Consider the following 22,317-nt stretch of genomic DNA (forward strand, 5'->3'; position numbering starts at 1 on the left):
ACTTTTGTCTATGCACAACAGTATTTAATACTGTGAAACTGGCTGATTCAGTGTATACAAAATTCTAAAATGCACACCTTATGTAAGTACATAATGTAAAGCCTTTCTCTAGATTCATGTATGTTTTTTTAATCTGTGTGTTAAATCATAATGTTAAGAGGGGTTGCATAAAGTCATTTTTACCCTCATTCTTTATGTTTCCTAGCTTCCATGATGATGTTACTGTCTCGTCATGCACGTGAAGGCTTGCATAAACCATTGTCTGGGGCTGGCTGGACACAACCTTTCCTATTGCCTACCATCCATAGCCCTCCTGTTGTGTTGTAACCCCATTACAAGAAGCCTGAAGGGAGACTCAGATGTTGAATGGACGCAAATGTGAGTGTTCCTAGGGCACCATGTTAAGGGTTGGTGTCAGGAGTTAAAGCAGTAAAATTCAGAAGCAAAATATAATTTTTTTTTTTTTTTTTTACTCTCAATATGGCATTTCCCCCATAATTCAAACATAAATGTTGCCACTGACACAACTAAACTTGCCTTTTGGGAGTTGAGGCCACGTCACTTCTAAAGCTCTCATTCAAAACAAAACACTTGCATCAGACTCATTGGACGCATTATGATCAATAAAACCAAAAAATAGTAGATGCGTTTGTTTTACAAATATTCATTGCACTGCTGTCCAGTACTTTAAACCACTTTCTGCCTCCTGAGCAGACATTCTTATTTTACTTATTTTACTTCTTTCTTGGGTAGAATGAACAAAATAAAAGGATTTCCACCATTTGGTAAGAACAAATGATAAAGCCGAATGTCTGGCTCTTGACAGCCCGATTCTCGCTGCCTCTCTACTTCCCAAACACACATTTTCTGCTATTACTTGACTTTTTTTTTTTCCTCCTCCAACTGAAGATAAAGAAAAAGATAAATACGGTACTTTACTTTCTAAATATAGGTGCATTACTGTGGATGCACATTTACAAGCCTGTGATTTAGGTTTGGAAAAAAGGTCCACGTCCTGCACTTTAGGGAAGAAATAAGACAGAACTGACAGGGATTTAGCAGGAAAGATATTTTCACAGCTTTTTAGGTTTATCTGCTTTTGGAGCAAAGACAACTAATTATATTACATTTTCCATTTGAAGATACACCGAAAAAACGCCAAAATACTATAACACACCTGATTATATATATACAGTATATAGAGAGACAGAGGGGCAGAGGGGCAGATTTACTAAAGGGCGAATTGTTATTTGCACACTTCGCCAGGCGCAAATTCGTTACCACTACGCTAAAACACTAAAATGCAAAGTTCAATCCTGGGCGCCAAATGCTGGCGACTTTTCGGCAACAATACTTCTTCAGTGCGAGCATTTCATAGCGAAGATTCGCTATCTTTCATTTATGCCTAGCGAAAAGTCGCTAGTGATCTTACGCTCAGGTCAGTTTGAATAGCTTCACTTTAGCAGTTTGCCTGGTCTGAGGTGGCGAAGTCAACTCTGGCGAAAGAACTAACGTTCAGTAAATTCCGCACTTTGCGGAGCGACAACCATTCGCCTGATCGAAAAGTCGCCTGGCGATAGAGTGTGAACGAACACTAGTGACGGTCTGTCTCTTTCGCTAGCGAATTGTCATCTGGGCCTGTTAGTGAATTGGCGATGTCCCTGCGGATGTGATCTCTAGTGAAAAGTCGCAAGCGTTAGCCACTTCACCCTTTAGTAAATCTGCCCCAGAGAGAAACACAGAGCACTGCATACACAAACAGTACTATATAAATATATATATATACATACATACATACATACCTCTACAGTGATTTATTAATCTAGGGAAAGCAGGAGCTGTATTGTAAGATCTTCGAGGTCACTTGGTCAGGGCAGGGTGCAAATGCAAAAAATGGAAGCAGTCCAAAATAGTACCTTGAGCCCTTCCCACGTGTCTCTGTTTTGGAAGCAGGTGGTCAATATTTTTTGTACACTCTCAATATTTTTCGTTTATTTGGTCTAGGATGTTGAAACACCCCTGGTGTCTTGGCTATGCCCCATGCTTATTTCATTTGAAAGAATTATTTGAAATAATCAAACATTCATTTTTGTCTGCCGGGGTCAGTGACCCCAATTTGAAAGCTGGAAAGTGGCAGAAGAGGAAGGTAAACAATTAAAAAACAACTAACCCACCTAACCCCTCTGAAGGAGCTGCAGTTCATCCAGCTCTGGGAAACATCCCAAAAAGTACTACGTCAGTGGTACCTGGTGCCCACAAAACTAGCAAAATGGTATCCCACATCCTCCCCTTTATGCTTCAGAAATTGTGGCCAACAGGGATTGTTCATGCACATCTGGTGGGAATTTCCCAAGGCTGCACGATTTTGGATCCGTATCAGAGGCACCAATTCAAAAAAGAATTCCAGGAGCCAACAAATATCTTAGGAAATTGATAATGCATATATTCTCAGCCTCCAAACAAGTTATAGCAGCAGCATGGAAATCCTCTATACTAGACTTTCAATCAGTACAAACGAGGATTGATAATGTACTCATACTGGAGAAATGAACTAGCCAGAAAAATAACTCACAGAAAACCTTTTATCAAGTCTGAAACCCTTGGCTGATACATAGGAACATTACACTGAGCTGAGTTTTTTGCTCTCTCTCCCTCCCCCTCTGACTAAATAGAGAACTCAAGTTTATCCCATAAATTGCCGACACCATTGTAAGTGCAGAAAAAGGACAGTACTCAACTGTGTATTGTGACTTAATATTCCTGCAGACTGGGGAGTATCCAGTATCTGCAGATCCTGAGTAGGGATGGGTGAATTTGGCACGTTTCGTTTCGGCAAAAATTCGCCGGCGGCGAAATGTCGCAGACAGCCATTAAAATCTATGGGCGTCCAAAAAAATTGTCAGTATCTGCATTTATTTTGACATGCGTCTTTTTTTTTTGATGCACGCCGCCATACAAGTCTATGGGTGTCATTTTTTCAGCGAAACGAGGCGAAAAAATTTGCCCATCCCTAATCCTGAGAAATGTTTATTCAACCAATTATGCTTTATTTCATAACTGAAAAACACTACAAAAAAATAATAAAATTATAGCAAAACACTAAGGGGCAGATTTATCAAGGGTCGAATGGGAAATCAAGGAAATTTTCGAAGTTAAAAAATTCTAAATTCTAAGTAATTTTTGGATACTTCGACCATCGAATAGGCTACTACAACTTCGATCTTCGATTCGAAGTAAAATCGTTCGACTATTCGATAATCGAAGTACTGTCTCTTTAAAAAAAACTTTGACTTCAATACTTTGCCAACTTAAACCTGCCGAAGTGCTATGTTAGCCTATAGGGACCTTCCAGAGCATATTTCTTTTATTTTCTACGTTTTTTGTATTTGAAGGAAAATCGTAAGATAAAATCGTACGATGGGAGTACGTCGTACGATCGCACAATGCAAAAAATCCTACAAATTCAACATCGAATTTCATAGTACTCTATTCGATAGTCGAATTTCAAAGTAATTTCCACTTCGAAATTCGACCCTTGATAAATCTGCCCCTTAAGGTGGCCATACACGGGCCGATAAAAGCTGCCGACAGACCAAGTTGGCAGCTTATTGGCCCGTGTATGGGGGCCCCCGACGGGCTTCCCCGATCGAGATCTGGCCGAAAGTCGGCCAGATCTCGATCGGATGGGATTAAAAATCCCGTCGGATCGCGGGCGCATCTGTTCGTTGATGCGGTCCCGCGATCCGACCGCCCGTTTGCGAATGCTAGGATCCGATCGTTGGGCCCTAGGGCCCACGATCGGATCTGCCCGATATTGCCCACCTCAAGGTGGGCATATCGGAGGGAGATCCGCTCGTTTGGGCGACATCGCCAAACGAGCGGATCTATCCATGTATGGCCACCTTTAGACCAATAGAAATATGACACAGTACTATAATTCTATAACATACCAGGAAAGGGAAATAAGGACCTTGGGTTAAAGGTATTAAGATCTGAATGGGGATATGGGTCAGGGAAGTAGGGGGGCTGGTAATGTAAAGAAAGGGAAACACTTTCATGGCTTTATAAAGTTTAAAACTTCAGTATGACCTTATTGCCATTGTTTATTTGCCAGATATAAAGAAGAGGGTCTTGATGGCTGAAGTTTCTCCAACATGGAGCTCTCAGGGTATATTGTAGGTAGGGGATCTAGTCAGAGCCATATACTATCCGTGTAGTGAGAGTTCTATATGGTTTAGCCATTTGGCTTATCGAGATATCTAGGGGAGCTGTTTCCATGTTTTAGGTGAAGTCTTCAGGGTGAGGTCATGTACTGATGGTTGGTACCATTATTTTTGCGTCAGTGATATGTATTGGAACACTTATCCCCTTACTTACCCTCGGTGATTTGATCTGGTGCTTTTTTGTTCAAGTTTTGTTAATGGCTTCACTGGCTTAGATGTGGGTCTGAACTTTGTCTTTAATTTTTTCCTTTCTGCTCAGTTCCAGTGAAATGTAACTAAATATGATAATTTTACATTATTTTTGGATGAACCAAATGGCCAACTAGATTGTTTGGTGACCATAGTTATGCGCAGTGTCACTACCCAACTTGGAACCACGTGTAAAAAGTAGAAATCGGGGATTTCAGTTGCATTTTGCTGTGGTAAGCGATAAAAAAATAAACGTAACCCATATTAACACTGCTCTAGTCCATTGTGCAACTGCATCTGTCGTCCTATATTCAAGCACAGTTTGTCTTCTCATTGATGTTGTTTTACACTAATCTACAGGAAATAGTCACCTCTCTGGCAAAGAGTTTGGCAATGGAAGAGTCGGTGAAGAGTGAGAATTATAAATAGCTTGTCACAAACACTAATGGAGCCACTTATGCATGCTTGCTGGGAGGAGGTATCCAGAAAAGCACTTTAGCCACATGCAAATGATGCACTTTGAATTTTTCTATCAGGTCAGGGAGTTGTAAAATTCCCTTAGGTTTGACTCGCTGAAATGCAACTTTTCCTGCAAAGGCAATACATTTAAAGCACAATAAACAGAAAAGGTTCTTCAGTTCATCTCTAACCCGTACAGATGCTCTCTTGGAAGCACCAGTCCTGTTTTTTTTGGCATTTCTCTAACAGTCTTGGTGCCCACGCAGATGACCAGTCCCAAATCCATTCAGTTTTAGGTCTGTATTCATTGGATCTATATTCATTTTTATGATTTTCATCCATATGAGGTAATGTCATATAAAATATCACAACATCGAAATGATGGAGAATCCTCAAAATCTAGTAAACAAACAATTGTATTTTTTTAATGTTTTTATGTAGCAGTCAGGTATGGTGCTCAAAATTATGGAAAAACATTTTCAGCCTCCAGGCCTCAGTATTCTGGATAATAGATCCCCTTCCTATATTCTGCATGGAAGCCAGGATTCTAGTACTGTAAGTGCAAAGCATTTTACATATCAGTCTCTTTCGTGATTAAATCCTTTTACCGTAATTACCCTAAGTCTCATTCTTCTTGGCCTTTAGGCACGGCCCATCCTTCCATTGACCTAGTCCCTCCAATTAGGGAACAGTGCTGTCCAACTGTTTCCATATAACGGGGTCACTTATTTACAATACTTCATGTTAGGGGATCAGATTATTTAAAAAATGATGATGTCGTCCGATGAAATCAATAGATTGGTTCAGCATTCTGTAGGCCATTGGTCCTCTAGTTGGACAGCTCTAGATCTTGCAGCTGCAGATAAAAAGATTTATGGTTTATCATAGCCATATTGGTTGAAATCTTGAACATGTTAAATCAACAGACCCTTTCCTTACCCTTAGAACAACTGCTCTTGGCCCTTAATAAGCAGCTCACCCACTGAAACGGTGAGAAACAGGCATTCTCCTATAAAAAATAAATACATGTTGGCATTGAGAGCAGACTTCGTTGAAGATTAGGGATGTATTAGGGATGCACCGAATCCACTATTTTGGATTTGGGCGAACCCTTTGCGAAAGATTCGGCCAAATAACGAACTGAATCCAAATCCTAATTTGCATATGCAAATTAAGGGTGGGAAGGGGTGCAAATTCGGATTCGGTTCAACCGGGCAAAAGGATTTGGCAGAATCCGAATCCTGCTGAAAAAGGCAAAATCCCAAACCGAATCCCGAACAGAATCCTTGATTCGATGCATCCCTAATATGTATTAAAGGGCATTTTCCCCCTTCGTGCTGTCAGACTACCATGAAGATGATTAATTAATTAGGAATCTGAAATTGCTCTCTGCTTGATTAGTAACATTAAGCTTGGTTTTTCCTCACCGTGGATACAAATAATACTCTTACATATAATCACATGGGCTATTTGCAGAATTCATGAAACGTTTGCGACAAGAAATGTTGTTGGCAGTCAAACCACTATCCCTTTATCCGGAACCATATTGCCCATATATTACTATGGATTACCCAACTATTATAGTTTCTTTGGGGCAACTGTGTATTGAAATGCCCAGCACTCACATACAGTATTATTATCTCTGTTTAATTCACATTAAGGGGGTTATTTATCAACGGTCGAGTTTTATACTCGAATGTGTTCTAATTTAAAAAAAACTCGAATCAGTGAATTCGGGGGTTGAAACCCCGAAAACTCAAAGTAAGCGAGTTTTCTGTGAATCGCTCTAATTAATCAAATTTTTGGAGCGAAAGCCACCAAAGAAACCCCAAACATCTTGAAGGCTTCAAATGGTTCAAGGGACCTCTGCCATTGACTTCCTACATGACCTCGACAGGTTTTAGCTGGAGTATTTTCCCATTCAAGCTATTTCCAGCTTCGGGGTGTTATAAATCTAGAAAAATGCTAGTTTTTCTTAAATAAAACTCTGAAAATTTTGAGTTTTCTTTTTACCAGAAAATTTGAGTTTTAATTGAAAACTACCCTCGATTTTTTCGGGAAAAGACAACTCGACCTTTGAAAAATAATCCCATAACTGTACTCCTTTTTGTAACCTTTATTTACTATTATTTTATTTTTTATTAATATAACCTCTTTGGTCCTTTCTCTTGATTTCTTGCTCAGTAACCCAATTAGCCCATTTGCCATCTTGCTCCCATGTTTTTTTTATTGTATCTGTTTGGGGATAGGGTCTTTAGAATTCAATATCCATGATCAACTTAAATCAGAGCAGATTTGGCCTCAGGTGGCTGAGCATGTCCCACCACCCAGTCTAAAAACTGTTTAAATTTATGCTTCTGCCTGGGAAGCTGTTCGACTCGAAAAGTGTGACAGTTCTTTTAAAGAATTGATTCCATTATGTTTCCTGCTGTTGATGAGATTACAGTACATTGACACCTAAGCTAGTTGACAACTCAGGTTCCCCAGGAGGACCCAGCAACTGTCTGAATGTGATCCGAAGAGAACATGAACGTGCCTGTTGCATAAAGTCCTTCATTCTTCCTTGCGCTTCTATAAATAAACCCAGTTTTCTGTGCTCACTAGGGGTGCGAGTAGGGCTGATTATTTAGTGGCTGGGCAATCAGTGTGATACATTGTGTCCGTCACATTTTTCTTCCTCTGAATTCATTGATTTTTTTCTCTCTTTCTGTTCCAGTCTGGGGATCTATATTTCTTTGTCACTGAACTGTATAAGGCACAGTTTTTTGTGTTTTACAGTTAAGGGAACACACACACTGGGGCTAATTTATAAACTTCGCACAGAGCAGAATGATTCGCACAGTGAAAATATTTGCCCTGCGCATGGTTATCTTTATAAACCTGGATAAGAGTGGTGTATTTAATGTGCAAGCAGAATTGCAAATTCCATAGGAGCTTTTTAAATATGGTATAACCGCAAATTGCGAATATATATGCATACACTCTGCATTTGAGATTCTGAAAACAGTTTTCATAAATTGTGAATTTAATTTACTGTCAATGCTATTTTCGCGCACAATGACCTCATACAGTCGCAAACACCCATCTCATTTGTGAATATTTTTGCAGAATGCAAATTTGCAAAAAAACCAAAAGACCCGAAGTCAGGAAAATAGACAAAGTTGAAGTCCTGAAGCGGCAAAAAGACCCAAAGCCACGAAAATAGCAAAAGAAGAAGTCCTGAAGCAGCGAAAAGACCCAAAGCCATGAAGATAGATGAAGTTGAAGTCCTGAATATTCTCCAGGGTGTTAATATGTTTTATTTTTGGTGTTCCTGTAAATGGTTTACACACGGTGCCCAATATGAATCATTCCATATTTTTCCATTACAGGTATGGGATCCAGAAACCTGTTATCCAGAATGCTCTGAATTATGGAAAGGCTGTCTCCTATAGATAGTATAAATATTCCAATTTCTTAACAATGATTTCCTTTTTCTCTGTAATAATAAAACAGTAGCTTGTACTTGATCCCAACTAAGATATAATGAATCCTTATTGGAAGCAAAACCAGCCTATTGGGTTTATTTAATGTTTATATGATTTTCTAGTAGTTACAGCATGAAGATCCAAATTACAGCCCCAGGTCCCGAGCATTCCGGATAACAGGTCCCACACCTGTACTAGTTCCTTATAAACACAACTGACTTAAACTTTAAGATGTACCACCGCTTTAATCTCTTGGCTGTGCTCAACAGTGTGGGTGGGGCCTTATAACATTTGGAGCTACGCTATTACTTTTCTTGCCCCCCAAATCCTGCTGAAAAAGGCAGAATCCTGGCTGAATCCCGAACCGAATCCTAGATTCGGTGCATCCCTACTTACAAAGTAATACGGTCATATAGTATTTTTGGGCACAAAAATGAAAGATGAAAAAAGGTTATATTCTTTGCCTCATTAGCAAGGGATTGGTATGAACTTATTTCTCTTTCTCAGGCAAATGATATTCAGAGGTGATTATAAATGTAGCCAAGAGGGGAAAAAAAGACTTGATGCTTCTTTAATCACTGTGAGTTCTCCTTGTCACCCCCTGGCACTCCGGCACTACTTTATTAGGATGTGGCACTGCAGTAAATAATGATGTTAAAATAGCACATGTTGGCAAAGGACTGGAGACAGTCAGAGGTGTTATTAGTGAGCTTGTATATAATTTTGGAGAAGGAAAAAAAAAGCTTTTTATATGGCCTACAGCTGCTTAATTGCCAGCTTTGATATACAGCACAGGGAGATGGATTTGTACCATTGAACAAGAAAGAAACAATATTTCTGACGACAATAAAAGTCTCTGTAAAACTCGAGCCAATTACCTCTCTCTCATTCCCGAGGTGCCTTTGTTTAAGCGAAGGTTACGCATCTGCAGATGGGCTCCCGTGTAAAACAATGCCCCCGTGCTGGTTACAATTCCCGAAGGGCGTAATTGAAGTCGGCGTTAGATACGGCGGGGGCGGATTTTAGTTTGAAGGAATCCAGTGGAGAACTTTAGGGAACGTGGGGGGTACCTAAACGTTACATTGTGCGGCGTCTCGTTCCAGATATGTACTTATGAAATTATCTGTAATAAAATTAATTAGGAGGTTTCTTAGCATTGTGCCAGCAGGCGATCTACCAGCTTTAGCCGGCAAATGATCTTCCTTTGGAAAGGAGAATCTTTAGTTCATCATTAGTAACAATGTTTAGTAGCTACAGTAAATCACTCTTGTCTTGGCACGGAAGTCCCCCTCTATCTGTTGTTAAACTAGGGTTCATTTATGAAAGCAATTGCTCATGAAAAGTGCTAAGTGAATGCCTGGACCTGCAGGTAATTCCATGGGCTAAGTAGGCTGCATCAACTGTTGCGTCCAAGTGAATTGGCAAGTCCAATATGAATGAGCCTTCTGATCTTCTAATTTTCTAGATGGCTCCTTAGCCCATTCCTTTTAGGGTTGCCAGCTTTTCTGGACCAATGAAAACAATGGGGTATATTTATCAAAGAGTGAAGTTATTCATTTCTATGGGATTTTGAAAGGCGTATTTGTCAAAGTATGCACCACCCTGAGCCCTCAGTACGGGGAGCGGAGAGACCAGAAAACCAATTGGGAGCAAGCACTCAAAGAAGGCAAACTTCCACCAGGCCAATAGTTTAAAGTGAAGAAAGTTTTATTGTGTCCACAGCCTTACGTGTTCCGTGTCATAAACACTTAATCATAGGATGAACTTTCACTTTATTTTTCCCCAGACATTTGAGCCATGGAACATTAATTTTACAGTGAGCGCATGTCTAGGGCATTATATGATCTCTTTTGTCTTTATTAAAGGGATACTGTCATGGGAAAACATGTTTTTTCCAAAATACATCAGTTAATAGTGTTGCTTCAGCAAATTTCTGCACTGAAATCCATTTTTCAAAAGAGCAAACAGATTTTGTTATATTCAATTTTGAAATCTGACATGGGGCTAGACATATTGTCAGTTTCCCAGCTGCCCCAGTCATGTGACTTGTGCATTGATGAACTTCAGTCACTCTTTACTGCTGTACTGCAAGATGGAGTGATATCACCCCCTCCCTTCCCCCCCAAGCAGCCTAACAACAGAACAATGGGAAGGTAATGAGATAGCAGCTCCCTAACACAAGATAACAGCTCCCTGGAAGATCTAAGAACAGCACTCAATAGTAAAAGCCAAGTCCCACTGAGACTGATTCAGTTACATTAAGTAGGAGAAATCACAGCCTGCCAGAAAGTAGTTCCATCCTAAAGTACAGGCACAAGTCACATGACTGGGGCAGCTGGGAAACTGACAATATGTCTAGCCCCATGTCAGATTTCAGGATTGAATATAAAAAAATCTGATTTCAGTGCAGAATTCTGCATTAACTGATGAGTTTTGGAAAAAACATGTTTTCCCATGGCAGTATCCCTTTAAGGTTCCTTGGACATTTGTAATAAAAAGTGGCCACTTCAAGCATTTGCACCTCTGTCTCTAATAAAGACGTCAATACAACTTTAATGTACTGCCCTATTCAATAAACGAACTCTAGCGAATCTTCGCCATGAAATGCTCTCACTGAAGAAGTATCACTAGCGAAAAGTCGCCAGCGTTTGGCACCATGGATGCAACTTCGTATTTTAGTGAATTAGCGCAGTGGTAATGAATTTGCGCCTGGCGAAATGGTGCAAAGTGTGCAGTGTGTCGCTGGCGACAATTCGCCCTTTAGTAAATCTGCCCCATCTTCCTGTAAAGAAACATTAAATATCACTTTATTAGAAGGATGCAGTTCAACTACGAACGGTAATTCGTAGGGCTTCATTTTAATGTTCAAAGATAATTACTCTGAAGTTTACATTTTAAACTATCAGATACACTTTATTATCGGAGATTGTTCCATTTTGCCTCACATCCCCATTATGTTGAGTCTACTCCACCTCTGGGTCTTCTCTTAGAGTCAGGGTACACGCTCAGATTCGGGGAGATTAGTCGCCCGGCAACAAATCTTCCCGTCGACTAGAATGTAAATCGGCAGCGGGATGGCATTCGAAACGATTCGTTTTATGAAGTTTCTTCGTCAGGCAACTTTGGGCGACTTTGGAAAACTAAGCACTCCGAGTGCCATCCCGCCGTCCATTTACATTCTAGCCGGTGGGAGGCAGTTCAGGGAGATTAGTCGCCCGAAAGAAGAGGAGATTTGTTGCCAGGCGACTAATCTCTCCGAATCTGAGCATGTGCCCTGACCTGGCCTTTCCAGACTTTCCCTTCCCATGGAAGCTGCACTCAACATAGATTCCTCCTTAGCTTTCATGATAAGAATGTCACATGGAGGGCCAAGGGGCAATCAGAATATTTATTGACCTTTCCTGTTACATTTCAAGATAGCAGTGTTAATGGTAATGATTGGTTCTGAGCGTATGGCCAGCTGTCGTGTATATTTGTTTGCCGCTGTTTAACACTCAAACCTTCTGTGTACAGTTCCCTGTCTGATTTAATGAAGATGATTAAGTTCTTTTGCTAAGTGGCTCATGAAGTACAAATCTTTCCAATGAGCTAATCAGAGAACTTATCGTGTACTAAAAGGAACTAATTGGCACTGTGTGTCCTCCACTAAGAAGGCTGAGCAGGGGTAGGTAGAGACGATCTGATTGCAATTACGTGGGAGGACAGTTTCTGTAATTACCAGCAGCTGAATCAGAACTAATTTATTTGGATATTTTTTTAATAATGTTTACATGTTTTCCTACCAGATAGATTAAAGGGATGTAACATGAATAACTGGATAAGTATTTCCTCCTTTGCACCAGCGGTTGTCAGTCTTTTTCAGGACAAGCCCTTATTTACAGTAAAATCCCAGTTTTACATTCCCTGGTTCTAAATTTCCCCTCATTTTACACGAATTTTGTAGTTCCACTAATATATAAGTAATGATGTATTTCCCTGATTTTACATTTTCCCAGATTTTACATCATATTTCTCTGGTCCCCTGAAATCCATAAAATGGTCAGTGTCAGACTGGGGTGTCTGGGTCTCAGCAGCGTTGCCACCGCAGGGGCCCCCCACACCAGTCACGAATTTCTCCAACCCGCCGCCAGCCGCATACCCCACCACCACCATTCTTTGGGACTTGAGGCCCAGTAATTTCTAGATTTACCACTGCTGCTGACCATAGGAAGCAGCACAGCAGTCCATTGCCATAAGAGTATATAAATGAAGCCAACTTCCTTAAAGGGATACTGTCATGGGAATTTTTTTTTTTTCAAAACCCATCAGTTAATAGTGCTGCTCCATCAGAATTCTGCACTGAAATCCATTTGTCAAAATAGCAAACAGATTTTTTTATATTCAATTTTGAAATCTCACATGGGGCTAGACATTTTGTCAATTTCCCAGCTGCCCCTGGTCATGTGACTTGTGCCTGCACTTTAGGATAGAAATGCTTTTTGGCAGGCTGCTGTTTTTCCTTCTCAATGTAACTGAATGTGTCTCAGTGGGACATGGGTTTTTACTATTGAGTGTTATTCTTATATCTACCAGGCAGCTGTTATCTTGTGTTAGGGAGCTGTTATCTGGTTACCTTCCCATTGTTCTTTTGTTTGGCTGCTGGGGGAAAAAGAAAGGGGGGTGATATCACTCCAACTTGCAGTACAGCAGTAAAGAGTGATTGAAGTTTATCAGAGCACAAGTCACATGACTTGGGGCAGCTGGGAAATTGACAATATGTCTAGCCCCATGTCAGATTTAAAAATTGAATATAAAAAAATCTGTTTGCTCTTTTGAGAAATGAATTTCAGTGCAGAATTCTGCTGGAGCAGCTCTATTAACTGATTCAGATTTTTTCCCATGACAGTATCCCTTTAATGCCCCTGCCTGCTAGTAAAACTGTCAGCTGTGGCAGAGAAGAAGGCTGAGAGCACTCCAGGCATCTTTTACATGTAAATCCAATAAGTAAGTTCTTAAGCAACTTTCCTTACCCTATCCGATCCCACCTTACCTCAAGCTCTTGTGCTGTAATATCAAGTGCTTCTCCCGGACCGAATCACAGTGTGACATTATTAAAGATGGCATTTTGATAGAGAAGAATAACATTCATTTTGAAACACTGAAACAAACAAAAGGAAAGAGTGAATCATTTTGTAGGAATGGGACGGAGCACTTTCTACTGTGAAATCTGATATAATTAGAAATGGTGTTAGTAATGAGCTCTGACACCTGATTAGATATGGATTGGAGTAGAAACTGACCTTTAATCTGACATGATCCAGTTGACACAACCAATGAGTGCCTATATAAGGGCAGATCCCATATAAAGGACAAAATAGGTGATAGCTGTCTTTAATTAGCTTGGAGACCAATCAGTATTGCAATGTTCGGAGTGCTCAACCCTTCAAGTAAACCCTGTACAGGGTGTCAGGTGCTTAATCTGGTTAACCCTTTCCTGCCCAACTGGTCCACCATACAATGTAGAGAATAATCCAGTAGCACACTGATTATGGTGTGATAAGTGATAATTTGTTTATTTAGCCCACATACATACTTGTAGGCCCTTACCTTGTATGTATGTGGGCTAAATAAACAAATTATCACTTATCACACCATAATCAGTGTGCTACTGGATTATTCTCTACATTTTAATTATCTTGGAGGTATCATCTAGATATGGCATTTATTTTTTGGCTCCACGTGTAAAGAAGCTCAGTGATCTGATACTTTATTCTTTTGCCCGATAGGGAAGTGATAGCATTGGTGTCAATAGTAGCATGTCCTCCAAAATATTCTCAACTTGCATTCTTCTTCTTCCTGCAACCTTCTCTTATCTTAAAGGGGAACTCCACAAAAACATAACTTAAGCTTTTTGAATTTTTCGAAAAGTAAACAATTTCAAGCAACTTTGCAATATACATCTTTTAAAAAATATGCAGATTTTTCATGAATTTTAATGGTTTCTGACAGTTCCCTAAGCCTAGCCCCCTGCTCTCCTGCTGATCTCCCTGACTACTTTGATGAGCTGTACGGAACGCATTTTAGGACATCGTCAGAGGAAATCGTTGTCCTGCATACACTGTCCAAAGCAAGAGGAATGTGACATGGCATACTTTTTTACTCACCCATCCTCCATGGCTGATCACATCTTGCTCCTCCCTCCTCAGCTTTTGCTCCTCACTCCTCCCTCCTCAGCCATCCATCCTGGGTCCTCCCTCCTCAGCCATCCATCCTGGGTCCTAGCTTCTCCCTCCTCAGTCGTTTGCTCTTGCTCCTCACAGTGCACATATTCAGCCCTGCGCCCTGATTATAGTTACTTGTTTTTGCTATTTCCTTTAGCCAATAGGCATTTTAGGTTTTTTAATTGCAGCAATCAAATTCAAGCTACAGTTGACGGCTGAGGAGGGATAAGCTAGGAACCAGGACGGATGGCTGAGGAGTGAGGAGCAGGACTTGACAGCTGTGAAAGGAGGAGCGAGGTGTGATGTCTGCTTTGAGGAGGGGTGAGGGAAAAAGCAGGCAACATTCCTCTAGCATAGGAGATCAAATACAGGAGGTGTATTTCGCAGAACTGTCTGACTACTTTGTATCAACAGCCAGCTGTCCTCTACGGAACGCATTTTAGGATATACTCCGGCGAAATACCTGTCCTCCATGCGATGTCCTACAGCTTAGGAATGCCGCATCGAGTGTTTTACCGTTACTCATCCTCCAAATCTGCAGTCATACCTCCGTCCTCTACCCTCCCTTCTCAGTCGTCAGCCATACAAAGTCCGCCCTCCGTTTTCCGCCCTCAGTCCTTTGCCTTCCGCCCTCAGTCCTCCGCCCTCCCTGCTCAGCCCTTTGCCCTCTTTCCTCAGCACTCAGCCTTCAGCTTTACCTCTTCATCCCTCCACACTTCGCCCTCCGCTCTCCCCCCCTCAGAACTCTTTTTTCATCCGTCTTCTGTGTTTAAAACCTCTCTATAATAATACTGGCAAAGTGCGGAGGGATGAAGAGGTAAAGAGGAAGGCAGAGGGTAGAGGGCTGAGCAGGGAGGGCAGAAGGCAGAGGGAAGAGGGTGGAAGGCGGAGGACTGAGGGTGGAGTTTGTATGGCTGACGGCTGAGATGGGAGGGTAGAGGACAGAGGTAAAGCACCCAATGCAGCATTCCTAAGCTGTAGGACATCGCATGGAGGACAGGTATTTCGCCAGAGGATGTCCTAAAATGCATTCCGTAGTCCTCAGCCTGCATCCACCAAAACCCACAATTCCCTGCACACGTGGTTTCAATAAGGAACAGAACATGACAGTGCAATGCATTGTGGGTTATGTAGTTCCTGCATGCCGTCTGTAGGCTGTGGAGTAGTTGTTACAATTTGTAACATCAGTGTTTAGTCCCTCCTTCCCTGCCAGGATTTCAAATGATGCAGAAAGAGTAGAACTGTTAAACAGCCGGATTTCAGCATAGAAAATGGCATTTATTCATACTTTATGAAGAAACAGGAAAGTATGATGGGTATATTAGGGGTTTCTGTGTTATGTGGGCCTGCTGGGAAAGGACTACATCAACATGTGTTGCTATGAAAAGAATAGGGAGGGGAAAATGCAATACAGAGTACCTTGATTGGCAAACAGAAATTAGTATTTACTAGTATAGTGATGTCAGAATAATCAAGATTGGTTGAATAAATTGGTTACAGATCTGAGCATGTCTTTACCATATTGCATAGTAAACCCCAGCAGCCTTACAGTAGTTGCTGATTACATGGCTCTCAGGGCATGCTGGTAACTATAGTTTAACAACCCCTGGTACCCCATTCTGAAGATGTAGCCTGTTGCATGTTCCCCAATCTCATACAGCAATCAATAAAGCCCCCAGGGCCTTGATTAAGCCATAAAAAACACAGAGGCTTTATAATCTTATTTATATATAATTTTGAAGGATCCCTTTTTTACTTCGGTAATTAAAAATAAATACTTATCTGCGCTCAATGTCATCGATTTTATTCTCTGTTATAAAATGAAGGGGAAGAAAAAGAAAAACTAATTAGCAAGATGGAATTGACTTGTGCGTCTGATGATGGTTGAAGTTCTCCAGAGCCAGCGCTGACAGATCTATCCCTGGCACAGCTGGAAAGGACTTGAAATGTCTCTATCGCTGCTTGGGATGCATGACTTGGCCACTCGAGAGCTCTTAGCAATCAGGTATTTTTAGTAAGTCACTGTTCATTCCATATCCATAATGGGTCTGTTTATAGTTTTGAAAATTCTGGCATTTTGATTATAACAGCCAAGCGCAAGTGCTTCCTATCCGATAGCAATGCTGCCCTGAGAAGGGCAGGTTTTTATCGGCTAAATATAAAAATGAGTAATGGAAGATGAAAGTATGTATAAAGCTTAGTGAATTGTAGGAATGCACCAAATCCACTATTTTGGATTTGGCCGAACCCCTGAATCGATAGCGAAAGATTCGGCCGCATACCAAACTCAAACTGAATCCTAATTTGCACATGCAAATTAGGGATGGGAAGGGGAAAACATTTTTTACTTTTCACCTTGTTTTGTGACAAAAAGTCACGAGATTTCCCTTCCCACCCCTAATGTGCATATGCAGATTCAGAATTGGTTCGGCCTGGCAGAAGGATTCGGCCAAATCCGAATCCTGCTGAAAAAGGCAGAATCTTGGCGGATTTGGTGCATCTCTAGTGAATTGCATAATTTTTTGCCCTTTGCACCTTGCCCACAATGCAGGTTCAGCAGCTCTGCGGATATGGAAGCGGCAGGATCAAGCTGTGTGTAGGTAACCAATTAATTATACACAGTTTTTTATTAAAATAAGTTTGGTTTAGATAAATTTAGCAGTTTCATGGTTACATTGTATCTCTCAATAGCCCTGATTCTAAAGCAGTGATCCGCAACCAGTAGCTTGTGAGCAAGATGTTGCTCACCAACCCGATGGATGTTGCTCCCAGTGGCCTCAAAGCAGGTGCTTATTTTTGAATTCCAGGCTTGGAGACAAGTTTTAGTTGTATAAAACCAGGTGTCCTGCCAAGCAGAGCATCAATGTAGGTTTACAATCCACATAGGGGCTACCAAATTGCCAATCACAGCACTTATTTGGCACCCCAAGAACATTTTGCATGCATGCATTGCTCCCCAACTCCTTTTACTTGTGAATGTTGCTAACGGGTTCAAAAGGTTGGGGATCCCTGCTCTAAAGCAACAGTACCAAAATGCAGACCCCAGAAGGAGTGGGGCTCACCAGAATGTGAAAGGGGTTTCAGATAAATCAGGGCGAGGGCAATGTTGGCAACTTGGGCTAGTTCTAATGTTGGGAGATATGCTATTGTACCCATGTCCTTATCATGTCCCTTTTACCAGAACAAACCAGTCCCACCAATGCAACAAGGTATCCAGGATGGAATGAAACAGGTCTCAGCTTTATTCAGCTGATGGAAAGAACCCAATTCTTCAGAGATCCCGTGCCTAAGGAAACCACTGGCCACCCTCAACACTTGAACCAGTTGTACTGGCTGATACATTAGATAGCTTTAAGAAGGGGTTGGATGGCTTTTTAGCAAGTGAGGGAATACAGGGTTATGGAAGATAGCTCATAGTACAAGTTGATCCAGGGACTTTTGCAGCAAAAATGACGCCCATGAAAACATTTGATGCGTGTCAAAAATCTTTGGAAAGACAGGTCAGATTTGCCCATCACTAGTAGTAAACATACACAGGAAAGAAGCAGATGCAGCTATGTGGCTACCCAGAACATGTTATTGTCCATATCCAGTGTCCTCCATTGTACTTAGACAACAATATACCACTAATGAGTAACACTGCTTCCCATGTCTGGATAAGGTACCAGGTTGGGAAGGCGGGTGCTGTTTTACTGCAATTTGGCAGCCATCCCAATACTCTTATTCCCACTGTGAGACTGCCCTCCAACCAACGATCAGCCACCTCCTCCTACTTCTTCCCAAGGACCTAGTCCTCTCCCAATTTCCCAGATTCCCTGATCATTCCCAGGGGCATACATTGCATCTTCCATGTACGTCTGGACTTGAAGGGGTTGTTCACTAGTGATGAGCGGGTTGGGATTTCTCCAACCCTAACCTGCCCTCCCTTGGCCCACGCCCGCCCGCATCTGACTTCCACGTTGCTTTTATAGACCCGCACCCGCCCGCGAGGATGATGTCACAAAAGAGGCGGGCGAGCAGGCACAGCGTCTATAAAAGCTGAACCTGGAAGCTGGCATTTGGCCGTGGCGGGTGGGGAGAGCAAAGAAGAGCTCAACCTGCACCCGCCCAACACCCGCAAGGAAGAGTGCGAGGTCGGCCCGACCCATGTGTCCTGCAGATATCAGGCCGGCCCGAACATCATTATTGTTCACATTTGAGTTAACTTTTATGATGTAGAGAGCGATTTTCTGAGACAATATGCGATTGGCTTTCATTTTTTATTATCTGTGGTTTTTGAGTTATTTAGCTTTTTCAGCAGCTCTCCCGTTTGCAAATGCAAAATCTGGTTGCTAGGGTCCAAATTACCCTAGCAACCATGCACTGATTTGAGAGAGACTAGAATATGAATAGGAGAGGCCTGAATAGAAAGATGAGTAATAAAAAGTAGCAATAGCAATACATGTGTAGCCTTACAGTGCATTTGTTTGTTTACATGGAGTCAGTGACCCACATTTGAAAGCTGCTAAGGTTCAGTAGAAGAAGGTAAATAATGAAAAAATATAAAAAATAACCAAATAATGTTGCTAGAAGTTAAGTTAAAGGTGAACCACCCATTTAATTTACATTATTTACTGTATTTCGTACTCACTCTTCTTCCTCCTTCCATTTACTTTTCCCCCTGTACACAAACACTTCAGTAGTTACGAATGAGGGATCTGTAAAAACAAACCATAAAGTAGAGACTTTCCTCTAAGCTTCCTATTGGGCAGAGCAGTCAGGTATGATCAATGAGATTCATTAGCCGTGGCCACCGCCAGTCGGTCACCCCTCTGCCAGCTGCCAGGCTGGGCACCAAACTAATAGATTTGCGACCAAACTAATAGATTTGCGCTGGTTCATTGGCAGCTTCGGGCAATTCCAGGCAATGAACTTCATCTCCAAACCCCAAATCAGTTGGTTTAAAACATTAATCACAACCTGGTGATTGTCCTTATTCAGATTTAATGTTTAGTGTAATGGGTATAGGATGTTGTTTATGGCAGACCTGCCTGTAGGCAGAATGTGTAACACACATAAAATAATAATTACAGGTTGAAGGATTTGCTACCTGATGGGAATATTTAGCTTCTTTCTAGCAACAGGCTGGGTCAAGGACATCAAACAATTGCCTTTCTGGATGAAGTAACTAAAGATTCTCTGCAGTTTCTCTGCTAAATCAAAATCATTTCTACTAGTTTCCAGTTATATTTTTTAATGTAAAATTTTAAAAATATTTCAAAACAGATCTGCAATTCTAAGCATACTGCTTTTGATTACTTTGGCCAGGGCTGAAAATGCTGCAACAACAGGTTGCCTATAAGACATGTGACCAAATTAACAGTAGAACTACACGGGTGTTTTCCGGCGCAATCTGACACTTTGCGACAAAACGCCGGCGTCAAATCGCATGCGACGGAAATAAGGTAAGTAATGGAAATGTCGGATGAAGTCGAATCGATGACTCTCGGATGCAGACGCAGCGTCTGTCGCATGCGATTTGATGCTGGCGTTTTGACGCAGCACATCGGATAGCGCCGAAAAAATCCGTGTAATTCTACCATTAAGCGATAAACCGGGGCAGGACTGCTACTGCTAATGGGGATCAGATAGGATCTGTGCAGCCACTGGGACAGAATGCTCTGTTATACAGATAGCTAGAATCTCAGCCATAAAGCAGGGCAGGACTGCTGCTTACAATGGGGATCAGATAGGATCTGTGCAGCCACTGGGACAGAATGCTCTGTTATACAGATAGCTAGAATCTCAGCCATAAAGCAGGGCAGGACTGCTGCTTACAATGGGGATCAGATAGGATCTGTGCAGCCACTGGGACAGAATGCTCTGTTATACAGATAGCTTGAATCTCAGCCATAAAGCAGGGCAGTACTGCTGCTTACAATGGGGATCAGATAGGCTCTGTGCAGCCATTTTGACAGAATGCTCTGTTATACAGATAGCTAGAATCTCAGCTGCCATAAAGCAGGACAGGACTGCTGCTTACAATGTGGATCAGATAGGATGTGTGCAGCCACTGGGACAGAATGTTCTGTTATACAGCTAGCTAGAATCTCAGCCATAAAGCAGGACAGGACTGCTGCTTACAATGGGGATCAGATAGGATCTGTGCAGCCACTGGGACAGAATGCTGTTATACAGATAGCTAGAATCTCAGCCATAAAGCAGGACAGGACTGGTGCTTTCAATGGGGATCGGGTAGGATCTGTGCAGCCACTGGGACAGAATGCTGTTATACAGATAGCTGGAATCTCAGCCATAAAGCAGGGCAGGACTGCTGCTTACAATGGGGATAAGATAGGGTATGTGCAGCCACTGGGACAGAATGCTCTGGTACAACTATAGCTAGAATCTCAGCCATAGAGCAGGGCAGGACTGCCACTTTAAGAGAGATAGAGGGGAGACAACATTTGATTACACCTCCCCATGCAAGCACAGAAGTGGATAATTGTTTCTTATGAACCCAGCCCAATTTGAAGCAAGAATACAAATGTCACCACTGTGAGTGCGCCCCTTCAAATCTGATAATAGAGTTTCAATAGGGGGAAAAGCAGCTGGCAATGTTCCTGCAACTTTGTCTTGATAAAATATGAATTTTAACTAGTAAATCCGCCATAAAATAACTTAGGTCGTAAAAAAAAAAACTTGTTTGATTTCAAATCAAGTATCCGTAAGCATCCTCATCTTACGATTTAATTTCGGTTTTTCTTGTGTTCTAAGTCCTTGATTCCGAATGGGTTTTTTTTATTTACACCTGAGCCGCTGGAAAGACAAGTTGGAGTCAATAATAGAGTCTGTGAGATCCTGCAGTTCCTCAGCTTGGTGGTTTTTATGGAAATCCAGTCAATGTCTGTGCTTTATTACTCACAACCAGGGGGGGAATGGGCTATAAATTGAATTGGAAGTACCCCAGGTTCCTTTTGGATGGGTTTTTTCAGAAGACGCATTGCCTGACACGGGGAAGCTACGCATTGCAGGGGTGCACAGGCTGCAGAGAGATGTTAGAAGTCTGAACTCCATACTGAGAATACTGATTACAGAGCTCTGGCTACAAACCAGCCATCTTAAAGGGACAGTAACATGCCAACACATCCCTTAACAAGAAATGCATATACAGGTATCGGACCTGTTATGCAGAATGCTCAGGACCTGAGGGTTTTGCGGATAATGGATATTACTGTGATTTGGAGCATTCATACCTAAAGGGCTCTTACACACGGCTGTTTTTACTGGCGATCCCCTGTGTTGCCATTTAAATGATTTTAAGAAGATTTATGGCTCTTACACACGGCCGTTTTTACCGGCGATCCCCTGCGTTGCGCTTTCTTCCGTTCAGCCGCAGGGGAGCGCAGGAGTAGACGCAGTCAATTATTTTGAAGGGGGCTGTACTCACACAGACGCATGTATGCCCCCCGAGCGCACGTGAAATGCAACATGCTGCGTCCCAACCTGCGCTTGGCGCTTACATGCGTCTGTGTGAGTACAGCCCCCTTCAATATAATTGACTGCTTCTACTCCTGCGCTCCCCTGAGGCTGAAAGGAAAAAAGCTCAACGCAGGGGATCGCCGGTAAAAACGGCCGTGTGTAAGAGCCCTAAATCTTCTTAAAATCATTTAAATATTTGATTTAATCCAATAGGATTGTTTTGCCTACAAAAAGGATTAATTAACTACTAATGTTAGTTGGCATCAAGTGCAAAGTACTGTTTATTTTTTTTTTACAGATAAAAAGGAAATCATATTT

General features: G+C 41.7%; 1 long non-coding RNA gene across 2 annotated transcripts; it reads right to left on the bottom strand.

The window, feature by feature from the left end:
* Positions 1-4,065: 4,065 nt before the first annotated feature.
* On the bottom strand, positions 4,066-14,520 carry LOC108700897. 2 transcript variants are annotated; one of them, XR_001933061.2, is made up of 3 exons: positions 14,482-14,520; positions 13,368-13,475; positions 4,066-5,727 (listed from the first exon to the last, which is right to left on the bottom strand). It is a non-coding gene; the product is annotated as an uncharacterized LOC108700897 (long non-coding RNA). The 2 variants fall into 2 exon arrangements; XR_005964174.1 differs by lacking the exon at positions 14,482-14,520 and adding an exon at positions 13,618-13,820.
* Between the last annotated feature and the right edge of the window lie 7,797 nt (positions 14,521-22,317).

The sequence above is a fragment of the Xenopus laevis genome, chromosome 9_10L (assembly GCF_017654675.1).
Source record: "Xenopus laevis strain J_2021 chromosome 9_10L, Xenopus_laevis_v10.1, whole genome shotgun sequence".
Lineage (NCBI taxonomy): Eukaryota > Metazoa > Chordata > Amphibia > Anura > Pipidae > Xenopus > Xenopus laevis.